The sequence below is a fragment of the Canis aureus genome, chromosome 35, assembly GCF_053574225.1.
Source record: "Canis aureus isolate CA01 chromosome 35, VMU_Caureus_v.1.0, whole genome shotgun sequence".
Classification (NCBI taxonomy): Eukaryota; Metazoa; Chordata; class Mammalia; order Carnivora; family Canidae; genus Canis; species Canis aureus.
In genome coordinates this window covers 20985009-20999291 of record NC_135645.1, presented here as the reverse complement: position 1 = coordinate 20999291, position 14283 = coordinate 20985009, and the positions used below count along the sequence as shown (strand labels likewise).

The 14283-nt window shown below is 34.9% G+C and overlaps 1 long non-coding RNA gene across 2 annotated transcripts in view; it reads left to right on the top strand.

Moving 5' to 3' along the window:
• The window catches only part of LOC144305344 (uncharacterized), a 95290-nt gene that overhangs the window by 17401 nt on the left and 63606 nt on the right, over nucleotides 1-14283 (top strand). For both annotated transcript variants that reach the window (XR_013372384.1, XR_013372383.1), the window contains exon 2: nucleotides 12161-12192. This is a non-coding gene — a long non-coding RNA (uncharacterized LOC144305344). The remainder of the gene's footprint in view (nucleotides 1-12160; nucleotides 12193-14283) is intronic.

The following is a 14283-nucleotide window of genomic DNA, read 5'->3' as shown; positions in this document are numbered from 1 at the left end:
ATTGAGGGACACTTGAGTGGCTCAGTGGTTGAGGTTGACACTTGGGTGGCCTTTGGTTCAGATTGTGATCCTGGGGTCCTGAGATCCAGTCCCACAACAGGCTCCCTGCAAAGAGCCTGCTTCTCCTTCTGCCTGTGTCTCTGCCTTTTCTCTCTCTCTGTCTCTCTCATGAATAAGTAAAATCTTTAAAAATATATCTATAATTGCAGATACTATCAGATGGAATAAAAAAATAAGGCCTATATATATGTATCCAAAAAAAAAAAAAAAACACAAAACACGTTGGCTTGGTTATTCTGGCCCAAAACTTGATATGGAGAAGAGTACTCAGAGTACTGATGAATGGGATCAATGGCTCAATTTGTTTTCAAGAGATGGAATAGTTTTGGGTCTCATCATGGAATAGTTTTGGGTCTCATTATGTTCAAACTTAAAAAAAAAGATTTTATTTATTTATTTGAGAGAGAGAGCACAAATAGGAGCAGGATTGGGGAGGGGGAGGCAGAGGAAGAAGCAAACTTCCCATTGAGCAAGGATCCTGACACAGGCTCTATTCTAATACCCATGAGATCACAACTCGAGACAAAAGCAGCGGTTAACCAGCTGAGTCACTCAGGCACCTCATGTTCAAACTTGTTATTAATGATTTGGGTGAAGATATAAAAAACAATCCCCTCTCCCAAAAATGTGTGGTTGGTGCTACAATGCCAAGCTGCTTACCTAAACCCAGTAGGCTATAAATAATTTGTGATCGACCTTACAAAAACCAATATATACTGAATGTAACATGGTAGTTTGAATCAATCTTGGAACAGAAAAAGCATGTCAGTGGAAAATGGTGATATCTGAATGGAAATCTGTAATTTAGTTAATAGTGTTATATCAATGTTAATTTCCAAATTTTGATAAATTAATCATAGTTATGTAAGATGTTAACATTAAAAAAGTGTAGTGTGTAGGGATACCTGGGTAACTTAATTGGTTAAGCGTCTGACTCTTGATTTTTGGCTCATATCATGATTTCATGGGCTGTGACATTGAGCCCTGTGTCAGGCTTGGTGCTCAGCGGGGACTCTGCCTAAAGATTCTCTCCCTCTACCCCTCCCCCCACTAATGCACATGTGCCTTAGCTTTCTCAAATAAATAAATCAATCTTTTTTTTTTTAAAAAGTGTAGTGTAGGACATATGAGAACTCTGTATTATGTTTACCACTTGGTCATTCTAAAATTATTTCAAAATAAAAAGTTTTTTTTTTAAATTATTATGTTTCAATGAAGTATAGTGACATGTAAAGCATTTATGAGAATAGTTATTTTACAATACAGAAGTAAATTCTTCTTGAAAAAGGAGCAAATAAATGGACAAATTGGTAAAGGTAATTGAGTACTTACTATGCACTGGGTATTTACATGGATTATTACATTTTATTTTCATAATAACCATTACAGTTGACATATTACTCTCATCATTTCACAGAGGAAGTTCAGTCAATTGATCAGAGCCAGTAAATTGCAAATCTGGGATATAAAACTAAGTTCACATAACTATAAAGACTGGGATTTTTCCATAATGCTATAGTAGCCTCCAGTACTAATAATTTAACTTCCTTGTGCACTAACCTTAAGTTATATTTTCATTTTATATTAGCTTCAAGATGGATGTTAAAAAGTAGAGTGTATTAGAATAATCAGAATTATAAGGAAGTCAAGAAACAATAAGGTTTAGCCAAAATTTTTTTTAAAGTTGATATATGAATACATGATAACTATTATCAGTAAACAAGGTTTTTATTACTTCAGAAGGTATCCATACAGATTTTATGGGAAGGGTGCATATTTCATTTTAAGGGAAAAATACTTTAGCATTAGATTATTTAATTAAAAAAATGAACTTTTTTCTTAAATCTTGCTAGTAGTGCTATGTAAGATGTCTTCTCAGGAGGGGGGATCTATCATTCTAAATAATTCATGCAAAGACAGAATGATATAAAATGCACTGAATATTTGGAAAATAGAAAATATTAATAGATTGCAGGATTGAATGTCCCGGTAAAATGGAAATTGCTCAGGAATCTTGCTGTTACAATGAAAACCTGAGAAATATATTGACATTGTAACTAAATCCTGTTAGTATGACTTGGGGTGCTGTTAGATCCACTAAGTAGTCATTAAATAGTCATGAAAATAGCAAATCAAAATAATTCTAGCCAGTGACAAAATTTGGTGATAGTTGGAAAATCAAAATAAAGAATATCAGCAATTCTCTTGCAAAAGAAAAAAGAGGATTAAAAAATGCAATTAAAGTTAAGGTCTTATTATATACGAAGTATTATGCTTGATATATTTATGCAATTTATGAGTTCTGTTTAAAAAAGTAAAAATCAAGTCATAAATCTGGGTGAAACACATACATTTACTAAAACAGTTCTATACCTCACAGTTATCTTTCAATTCCATTTCACATTTGGTTCAAAGTCATACTATGATTCATTGTTGAGCTAAAATGGGTACCAAATAAAAACATTTTCTTAGGAAAACCATCCAGACTACAAGGAAGCAACACTATTTAGTTCTCTCAACACTGAATAATTTTTGGTAACTTACTCCGTTAGCTTAAGACTTTGATTTCTCATATCATTAAGGGATGCAATTCTCTAAGTATCATAATTGAACTTAGGTATAAGTGAAGGTTCAGAAGGAATGTTTTGATAAAGGATGCTAAGAAGAAAGTTGATGTTGCTTGGTGGCTGAATGGGAATCCATGGGTGGAAAGGATGGACATGGGATAGAAGAGACCTGAGAGGCATACATGTAAATTACCTTAAATAATGGTCTTGAATATTTCATTTATTACTTTTCAATTACCTGTATGACATCTGAAATTATAATCATGTGTGTTAAGTTAACATTATTCTTTTTTTTTAATTTTATTTTTATCTTATTTATTTATTTTTTATGCACCTCACTCCTTTATTATACTGATCTGGAAAAAAGATTTAGTACAGTTATGCTCACAATGAGTACGGGGCCCCAGTGGCAGGGCCAAGCAACTGGAACATGATCAGAAATAGATACAATTGAAAGACACACTTGGACATGATCAAGAGGCCTTTCACTGTCATAAAACATTTAGGCAGGAGAGGGATTCTAAAACACACAGCAGGATGAACTCCTGGGCCTCAGAAGTCAAGGAGTTTATCCCACATTGTGTGAGGAATGGCATATTTTTGGATGATCACATGTGGGAATATTTCAACCGCCACTAGAAACCCCAGATGGAGTTTTGTTTTGTATTATGTGTTGCAAAGATTTTATTTATTTATTCATGAGAGACACAGAGAGAGGCAGAGACATAGGCAGAGACAGAAGCAGGCTCCCTGCAAGGAGCCCAATGGGGGACTCGATCCCAGGACCCCAGGATCACGACCTGAGTCAAAGGCAGACGCTTAGCCACTGAGCCACCCAAGGGTCCCAAGTTAACATTATTCTTAAGGAAAATATAAATGTTGTAGCCACTAATTCTTCCCTGAGATGAATTAGATATGTGATTATAGGGTGTTCATTTAACACATACTATTCCTATAAGAGATCAATTCGGTAACTAGAAGTAATATTTTAAGTAAAGGTTAATTCTTAGTTAAGTAAAGGTTAATTCTTGACTAGTATTATTTTTAATTACACTGAAAAATGTTACAATTTCCTTCTAAAATGAATATACATATTCAAGTAATCACAGTAGTAGATGAAGATTAATAGAGGTCTAACTGTGGTCTTTATCATACCTGTGATGGTCAATTTTATGTCTCCACTTGGCTAAACTACGGTGTTTAGATGTCTAGTCAAACATCATTTTAGATGTTGCAATGGTGTTTTTAAAATGGAATAGATGTTTGTACAAGTACACTTTGAGGAAAGCCAATTATCTTTCATAATGTGGATGGGTCTCAAACACTCATCTGAAGGCCTTAAGAAAAAAAGACTGAGAGGGCGGGGAGATGGGCAAAATGGGTAGAAGGGAGTAGGAGACATAGGGTTCCAGTTGTGGAATGAATAAATCACTGGAATAAACAGTCTAGCATAAGGAGTATACTCAGTGCATTGTAAGAGAGTTGTATGGTGACAGATGGTAGCTACACTTGTGGTGATTGTAGCATAATATGTAGATTTGTCTAATCACAATATTGTATACCTTAAGCTAGTGTAACATTGAGTTAGCTAAACTCCAATTAAATGAAGAAGAAGAGAAAAAAAGAAAGAAAGAAAGAAAGAAAGAAAGAAAGAAAGAAAGAAAGAAAGAAAGAAAGAAAGAAAGAAAGAAAGAAAGAAAGAAAGAAAGAAAGAAAGAAAGAAAGAAAGAAAGAAAGAAAGAAAGAAAGAAAGAAAGAAAGAAAGAAAGAAAGAAAGAAAGAAAGAAAGAAAGAAAGAAAAGACAAAAAGACTAAGGTTCCGCTGAGAAAAAAGAATTCTGCCTTCAGTCTTCCTTTGAACTTGATACTGCAACATCACCTTCTCCCTGAATCTCCAGTCTGCGAGCCTATCCTGCAGATTTCAAGCCTGCCAGTCCCTACAGTTGCACAATCCAGTTCCTTAAAATCTGTATCTCAATAGATGATGATGATGATGATGATGATGATGATGATAGATAGACAGATGATAGAAATAGGTCAGATCAATTTGGACAAATTTGACTAATATAATACATCTACTAGAAAATGTATATTGGTCTTGTTGTACCCATTGCTTTGACCAGCCGCATGCATATTATCATTGTACAAACAGCAGGAGTACAGTGAACCTGAAACGTGCCCTGAGTGATCACAGAACACAATCTGTGGGCAACTAAAATCTTTTTATTAAGTGACAAACACAACCACCTTTGGTCTCTGTTTTTTATGGAAATGATTATTTCCAGGCTGTATGATAAAATCCTTTGTGGTTTTTGTTCTGATTCTTAATTTTTACCCTAAGGCACTGAAGCCTAAGAAAACTATTGTTTCGGGTTTATCACTAATACCAGCCTCCATAGCAGAATTTAAACAATTTGTAATCTTGAAATCTATATCTTTTATTTAAGAGACAAAAAAGAACCCCTTCCAGAATTTTAGTTTTCAACTAATAAATAAAGGGGCAAAAACAAATGTACCCCAGTCTCTTTCATATATAAAACACACCAACAACATATACACATATGTACAGTTTTAGGCTAAAACATGCCTCAGCATGAGTCTTAGGCAAATAGAAAACTTTTAAAAGTATATATTATTTTAACTGTATTTACTTATATAAAAATGTCAAGAAAATAATAAAAATGTAAGTTTCTTCATAGAGGCCTGAAAGCAAGCATAAAGTCCACTTTGCCATCCAAACCATTTCCTCAGTACTATTCCCTAGAGATATTCCCATTAGAAAATTTTAGTATCTCATTCTAAGAGAATGTATGTATGCAGATGGTCCCAAGCTTATGATGGTTCAAGTTGCAATTTTTCCACTTCCATTTACAATTTAGTGATATGTTGTAGAACACTCATGATGCTGGGCAGCAACAGTGAGCCACAGTTCCCAGGTAGCCATAAAGAAATAGTAGATGACACAAAGAAATGGAAAAACATTCCATTCTCATTGACTGGAAGAACAAATATTGTTAAAATGTCTACACTACTGAAAGCTATCTACACATTTAATGCAGTCACTATCAAAATACCACCAGCATTTCCACAGAGCTAGGACAAATAATCCTAAAATTTGTAAGGAACCACAAAAGACCTCAAATAGCCAAAAATATTTTGGAAAAGAAAAGCAAAGCTGAAGGCATCACAATTCTGGACTTCAAGCTATGTTACAAAACTGTGATCATCAAGACAGTGTGATACTGGCACAGAAAGAGACACATAGATCAATGGATCAGAATAGAGAAGCCAGAAATGGACCCATAACTATATGATCAACTAATATTCAACAAAGTAGGAAAGAATATCCAATGAAAAAAAGTCTCTTCAACAAATGGTGTTGGGAAAACTGGACAGCAACATGCAGAAATATAAAACTGGACCACTTTCTTACACCATGTATAAAAATAAATTCAAAATGGATGAAAGACCTAAATGTGAGACAGGAAACTATCAAAATCCTAGAAGAGAACACAGGCAGCAACCCTTTTGATATTGGTCTTAACAACTTCTTACTAGACACATCTCTGGGCAAAGGGAAACAAAAGCAAAAAATGAACTATTGGGACTTCTGTAAGACAAAAAGCTTCTGCACCATGAATGAAATTTAAATAAAAAAAAAAAACTAAAAGGTAAACTAGAAAACCGAAAAAGATATTTGCAAGTGACATATCTGATAAAGGGTTAGTATCTAAAATCTATACAGAACTTATCAAGCTCAACACTCCAAAAACAAATAATCCAGTTAAGAAATGGACAGACGTGGGACGCCTGGGTGGCTCAGCGGTTGAGCATCTGCCTTTGGCTAGGGAGTGATCCTGGGGTCTTGGGATCGAGTCTCACATCAGGCTCCTGCAGGAAGCCTGGTTCTCCCTCTGCCTATGTCTCTGCCTCTCTCTGTGTCTCTCATGAATAAATAAATAAAATCTTTAAAAAAGAGAGAGAGAAAAATGGACAGAGATATGAATAGACATTTTTCCATGGAAGACATCCAGATGTCCAAGAGACACATGAAAAAATGCTCAACATCACTTCATCAGGAAAAAACAAATCAAAACTCTAATGAGATATCACCTCACACCTGACAGAATGGCTAAACATAATAATACAGGAAATAACAGATATTGGGGAGGATGCAGAGAAAGGGGGAGCCCTTTTACACTACAAACTGGTGCAGCCACTTTGAAAAACAGTATAGAGTTTCCTCAAAAAGTTAAAAAATAGAATTACCGTATAATCCAGTAATTACACTACTTGGTATTTACCCAAAGGATACAAAAATACTGATTCAAAGGGACACAGGGACCCGATGTTGATAGAAGCATTATCAACAATAGTCAAATTATAGAAAGAGCCCAAAAGTCCATTGACTGATGAATTGATAAAGATATGGTATATATATGCAATGGAATATTACTCAGTGATCAAAAAGAATGAAATCTTGCCATATGCAACAACATGAATGGAGCTAGGGAATATTATGCTAAGTGAAACATGTCAGTCAGAGGAAGATAAATACTATATGATTTCACTCATATGTGGAATTTAAGAAAAGAAACAGATGAACATAGGAGAAGGGAGGAAAAAAGAGAGGGAGGCAAACCATAAAAGACTATTAAATATAGAGAATAAACTGAGTGATGCTAATGAGGAGGTAGGAAGAAGTAGGATAAATGGATGATGGGTATTAAGAAGGACACTTGTGATGAGCACTGGGTGTTGTATGTATGTAAAACATCACTAAATTCTACTTCTGAAACCAATATTACACTATATGTTAACTAACTAGAATTTGAATAAAAACTTGAAACAACAACAACAAAAAAGTCCATGTGGTTTCAGAGATATTTTTTTTTAATTTTTTTTTAAGGTATTTATTTATTTATTTATGATAGTCACAGAGAGAGAGAGGCAGAGACACAGGCAGAGGGAGAAGCAGGCTCCATGCACCGGGAGCCCGATGTGGGACTCGATCCCGGGTCTCCAGGATCGCGCCCTGGGCCAAAGGCAGGCGCCAAACCGCTGCGCCATCCAGGGATCCCTCAGAGATATTTTTAACGTAAATAATCTTTTCACAAGATATGAAACAAATATTTAGTATTGATGTCAGCATGCCAATGGCAAAGTAGTAGGAATGACTTACTAGCCAAGAAATGTATCAAGTTAGCCTTCTAACTTAGTTAAAATCTAACTTCCAATTTAGTTAAATTGTTGAGGTAAGCTCTCTCCATACACTTTATTAAAATAACTAAGTTGAAAAAAATAAATAAATAAATAAATAAATAAATAAATAAATAAATAAATAAATAAAATAACTAAGTTGGACTCGTCTTGTAAAATAGCAAGGTCTGCCTTCAATCTTTCAAGGCACACAGTTGGATGGTGGGTCAGAGCATCCATACTATTGGCTGGTGTTATTATTGTGGTTGTTGTGATTGTGGTTATCACAGTCATGTTTTCCAGCCAACATAAAACGGTTATTTCAAATTAATCCCCTTGGCAGCCTGTTATTTCCGTCCAAATGAGATCTTCAGACCCAAATCCTAGCTATGTAGTGAGAATTTATGAGTAAAGCTATTTTAGACATCAGGTTTTCTCTTCACCTGAAGGCTTTAAGGAATGACTATTTTTAGACATTCTGTCAAATACTTCGAAATCAAGTCTCAAAGTTACTCTCTCATCTCTAAAGATACTTACCATACCAATTATCTTTGTTCAGATTAAAAAAAAAAAAAAAACAGTTTACATTCCTTTTCCTCTACAAATGCGAACAAGCCAAAGTCACCTTAAAATTTACATATGGTGAGGAAAATCAAACTTTATGCAAAGTATCATGTGTATAATGATGCATATTGCTGACGCTGAGATAGTTCTCACAAAGCCAAAAGGATTCCCTAGCCTGTCCTTTCCTAGATGGAGAGGCCTACAGGCATCTCACACAGGAGCTAAGGAAACAGACCATTTTGCCAATTGCCAGTTTCCATGCTTCATTTAGGTACTGCCAGATTTAATAAAGAATTGTACTTAGTCTCCAAATTGAGATTTAAAAACAGTAATTGTACCTTATATTAAAACCCTTGATAAGTTGAATAATAAATGTATTACCCTTTCTCTGCATTCGCCAATATTTCCTTTCCTAAACACATACTACTTTCCTAATTAGAAACACCCACTACTACAGAAATACTTTGAAGTATTTTTTTTTTTTTACTTTGAAATATTTTTTAGGTGATATGCCCCTTGGCTAATAAGTAGTTCTAAGAATTCTTTCTTTGGCCAGGTAAGCAGCTATAGGAATATCTAATAAACAAAAGAATATTTTGATTTTGATAATAGATTTAGTGCACATATTCCATACACATATTTCAAAACTAGAGAAATATATGGTAATTTTGTTTTTATTTCTAAATTTTTTGTTTTTATTTCTAAATTTTATTATTCTAGAAGACTCTAGTTCCTTCTATGGGTATATATATTAACTTGCCTATTTAAGACAGTTGGATATATGTGGGAAAAAAGTAATATTTAAAAAATTTCTTACAGGTTAAGGAAACATTTAAAAAAATTTTTTTAGTAAATTAACACATAAGGCTACATTAGTTTCAGGCGTACCACAGAATGATTCCATAAGTCTGTATGTTATGCTATGCTCACTGCACGTTTAAATACCATCTGTCACCATACCACACTATTACAGTATCATTGACCGTATTCCCAATGCTGTATCTTTTATTCCCATGATTTATTCACTCCATAACCGCAAGCCTGTATCTCCTACTGCCCTTCACCCATTTTTTTTTTGTTTTGTTTTAAAGATTTATTTATTCATGAAAGACACAGAGAGAGCCTTCACCCGTTTTACCCATCCCCGACCCCACTCTCATCTGGCAATCATCAGTTTGTTCTCTGTATTTATGTCTGATTCTGCTTTTTGTTTGTTTATTCATTTGGTTTGGGTTTTAGATTCCATATATAAGTGAAACCATATAGTATTTGTCCTTCTTGGTCTGACTCATTTCACTTAGCATAATACCTTCGAGGTGTATCCATGTTGTCACAAGTGGTATGATCTCATCCTTTTATGGCTGCATAATATCCCATTGTGTATATATATATATATATATATATATATATATATATACCACATCTTCCTTATTTATTTGTCTGTTGATGGGCACGTAGCTGCTTCCATATCTTAGCTATTGTAAGCAATACTGCAGTGAACATAAAGGTGCATATATCTTTTTGAATTAGTGTTTTCAAGATTTGTTGTTGTTCTTGTTAAATACCCAATAGTGGAGTTACTAGAGAGTGTGTTATTTCTATTTTTTATTTTTTTGCAGAACCTCCAGATTGTTTTCCACCATGGCTGTACCAATTTGTATTCTCACCAACAATGTACAAGAGTTCCCTTTTCTCCATATGCTCATCGACACTTGTTATATATCAATGTTAGGAATATTGATATTAGTCTTTGTGACTGGTGTGATATCTCATTGTGTTTTTTTTTTAACTTTTATTTATTTATGATAGTCACACAGAGAGAGAGAGAGGCAGAGACATAGGCAGAGGGAGAAGCAGGCTCCATGCACTGGGAGCCCGATGTGGGATTCGATGCTGGATCCCCAGGATCGCACCCTGGGCCAAAGGCAGGCGCCAAACCGCTGCGCCACCCAGGGATCCCTCATTGTGGTTTTGATGTACACTTCCCCTGATAATTGGTGATGCTGAGTATCTTTTCAAGTGTCTGTTGGCCCTCTGTAATGTCTTTGGAGAAATATCTATTCAGGTCTTCTGTCCATTTTTAATCCAATTATTATTATTATTTTTGTGTATGTGTTGAATTGTACAAGTTCTTTATATATTTTAGATATTAACCCTTTATAGGATATATTATTTTCAAAAGAAAAAAGGATATATTATTTGCAAATATCTTCTCTCATTCAGTAGGCTGTTTTTTTGTTTTGTTGGTGGATATTCCATACTCATAAACTGGAAGATCAATATTATTAAGATGTCCATACTACCCAAAGCAATCTACAGATTCAATGAAATCCTTATCAAAACACCACCAGCATTTTTTTGTAGAAGTAGAACAAATAATACTGAAATTTGTATAGTTCCACTAAAGGCCCCATAGCCAAAGCAGTCTTGAGAGAGAAAAACAAAACTGTAGCTTTCACAATTCCAGATGTCAAGCTATACTACAAAGCTGTAGTAATCAACACAGTATGGTATTAGCACAAAGACAGACACACAGATCAAGGAGCCAAATGGTAATAGAACACTCTGAAATAAACCCACTTCATGACCAAAGAGGCAAGAATATGCAATGGGGAAAAGACAGTGTCTTTAAACAAAGTACTGGGAAAACCAGATGACTACATGCAAAAGCATAAAACTGGACCATTTTCTAACATCATAAAAAAAATAAACTCAATATTATTAGAGACCTAAACATCAGACCTGAAATCATAAAAATCCTGGAAGAAAATATAGGCAGCGATTTCTCTTACATTGACCATAGCAACATTTTTTCTAGATATATCTTCTGAGGCAAAGGAAACAGAAGCATAAATAAACCATTAGGACTATATCAAAACAGAAAGCTTTCTCACAGTGAATGAAATTACTTATCCAATTCTTAGGTGTTCTTGAACTTTCTGAATGCTATACATTTCTGTATAAAATTTAAGATAACAGATAAAATACATATTAATGGTTCACTTTCCCTTTCAAAAGACTTTATATCTGAAAGGGGAATACAAGACTTTCAAAGAAATGACATTTTACCAAAAAGCTTGATCTTTCATGACATGTCATCTAGCTCTCATATTGGGTGTAATTTACAAAATTGGTTTGAAGGCATTTCAGGAAAGTACAGGAGCCACGGTCTGCATTACTGATAGATTCATCCAAGTACTTGATAGTCCATTAGGAGAATTATTCACCTGAAAGCAAGCAGACCAATATCCACACAGTGGTCCTATCACACAACCAATTTGAAAAACAACCAGACTGCTGCTACTTACCTAGGGTCTGCCTATGACCACGTAAGTAATGCCTCAGCTTCCCACTTCTAATAAGATTATATTTTCTACTTAAAAAAATATATTTTGTTTTTGTCTTTGAATAGATGAATGCCACATATCCTATAATTAGAAAGCAGCTATGGAATATCCAATTCAGTGAAAAAGGGTATAGAGATGGGGAAGAAGAGCTCTACTGTAAGCAGGAATATCTGAACTAAAAAATCAAAATTGCCCAAAAAGTCTTAGGTGTTACTGCTATGTGTCTTAAATTGCAATATTCTAAAATCTCTGTGTCTCCTTGTTTTCTGCTCCCTTATCCTCTGATTTCTCTGGCGATTTCACATAGAGGCTCTGTCATTTGCATAATATCCCATCATTACACCCCAAGATCAGGAAGTCCTGCAAATACATTTAGGGGTTTTTATGACTTATTTCATGTTGAGTGATAATTTTTTTTTTCAGGCTCCATGGTAACTGAATCCTGAAGAAATGATGTAAGTACCTTTAAATTTTATTTTTAGCTTTTGAATTACAATTTTCAAAATAATATATCACTATCCATTTTTATATTAACAATCTAATCAGCATCCTTTGTTTACAGATTAATAATCCCTAGCTCTATGTCCTATAACCTCATGCTACAGGTATTTATTTATTTTTTGTTTTTATTTATTTATTTTGCTACAGGTATTTATGGATTCACTTCCCACAGTCCCTCCTTAAGTAATTGCAAATAGCTTAACTACTTGCTGTCAGAACCCTAGGCTTCTGGGTTGCACAATTCCAATAGATTAATTCATATAAGCTGTGTGAATGATACCCCCTGGAGTTTTGCAAGGCACAGTTGTTACCATGGACCACAATGGGAATATGCCTTCTGGAATTATGTACTGCAGTAACATGACTAGATCCATCACACTTTTTTTATTGTCTGTTCCTTTGTTTCTCCTATATGTTCTGTGCCAGTAAACCCACTCCTAACCTCAAGGCTAAAGAAAAGAGATTAAACCCTCTTTGTATTTCAATGACTGACTTTAAGGTTGTCCTGTGTGTGAACCTACCTGATGAAGTTGAAGTTAGTATGTCCTTCTCTGTGTCTCATGGATATTTGTTTTTATAAGAGGCCAGCATTACCTCTATTTCCATGTGTGTGTGGGGTGTGGGGGTGTGGGTGTGGGTGGGTGTGTTTGCCTTTCCTGCTTGATGAGATACTTAAGGACAGGGATCATGACTTGTTAATCTTTGAATAAGTATGTCATAGTGCCTGCTACATAGACAGGCTAGAAATTGTTTGCTGAAATTATTTCAATAAGCTAGAATGCATACATAACTCAAGGAAGTACTTCAAAAAACCATTTTGGTTTTAGGGTTAAGAAACAAATACCCCAAACTACCTACCTAAAATTTTGTGCTTAAAAATCATTCTAACTCTAGAAAAAGTCACTCCCTTTTATATGTCTTATTGAAGTCATACAATACCGAATACAGAATCACTGGACTCATAAACAGTTTCCCTGAAGGAATGCCTTCCTATTTCCCTGCTTGATTATTCCTCCACTGGTCACAGGGATGCAAAACTAAACCCACAAAATGTACATGTCTCTCTTTTGCAGTAATCCTTCCAAAGCCTAAGCCCGCTCCTTATAATACAAATTAAAACACATATGTAAGAAATTCAGAGCATTATCTTGAAGACTCAAAAAGTAAAGAAAAAAATTACCTTCCACTGAATACAGGTATTGATTTCTGTTTTACATAGCTGTTGTGATCAACTGTTGGGCATGCAGCTACCAGTATCCTACCTTACACAGGAATTTCACCATGATGAGAGCAAATAGATCAGGTAATGGGCCATTTTTTAAATAAATCATATACTGGAATATGCTTAGAGTAGCTCTAAGGAAAAACTATGCCAATACAAATAGCTAATTGATCTTTAATTAATAGACATCCAGGAAAATCTTAGAAGTACCATCTAAGTACCCTTTTGGCTGCCGGCTTCATAAAAGTGATGCATGGATTTTTATGTATACAGTAAAGGGAAAGCTGGCCCTGAATGGTAAGTAGACAGGTATTATTTAACAGATATTTACTGAGAATCTATTATACACCAGGCTTCATCACAGAACTACAGTTAAAAGTGAAGAAAATAGACAAAATCTTGTCCTTTGTTGGGCTTACAGTCAAGTAGGAAGAGAAATTAACCCTAGAGAAATAGGTTAGGGCTTGATTATAAGATGAGCTTTAGTTACATGACATTTTGTTCCTTCTAAGCCAACCACGGTCCCATCTTTCTAACAGAAGTTGGCATTTATGTTATTCTAAGGAGCTGTCAACAAGGACTAGTAGAGGTGCCCATGCTTCCTGGCACGACAACACTATCTGGCTATGCAGTTCCAACTGCAGCCTCCTCATATGACAGCATGTGACGGAGGCGCCAATAGACCCCGATAGTTTGTGTACACTGTGAAAGCCAATTTCAACATTTCAAAGCAGATCTGGCACAAGATCCTTCCCTAAAGACCCCTTCTAACATCTGAACATGCAGTTTTCTAGATGCCTGCACCTTTTCACACCATAAACAT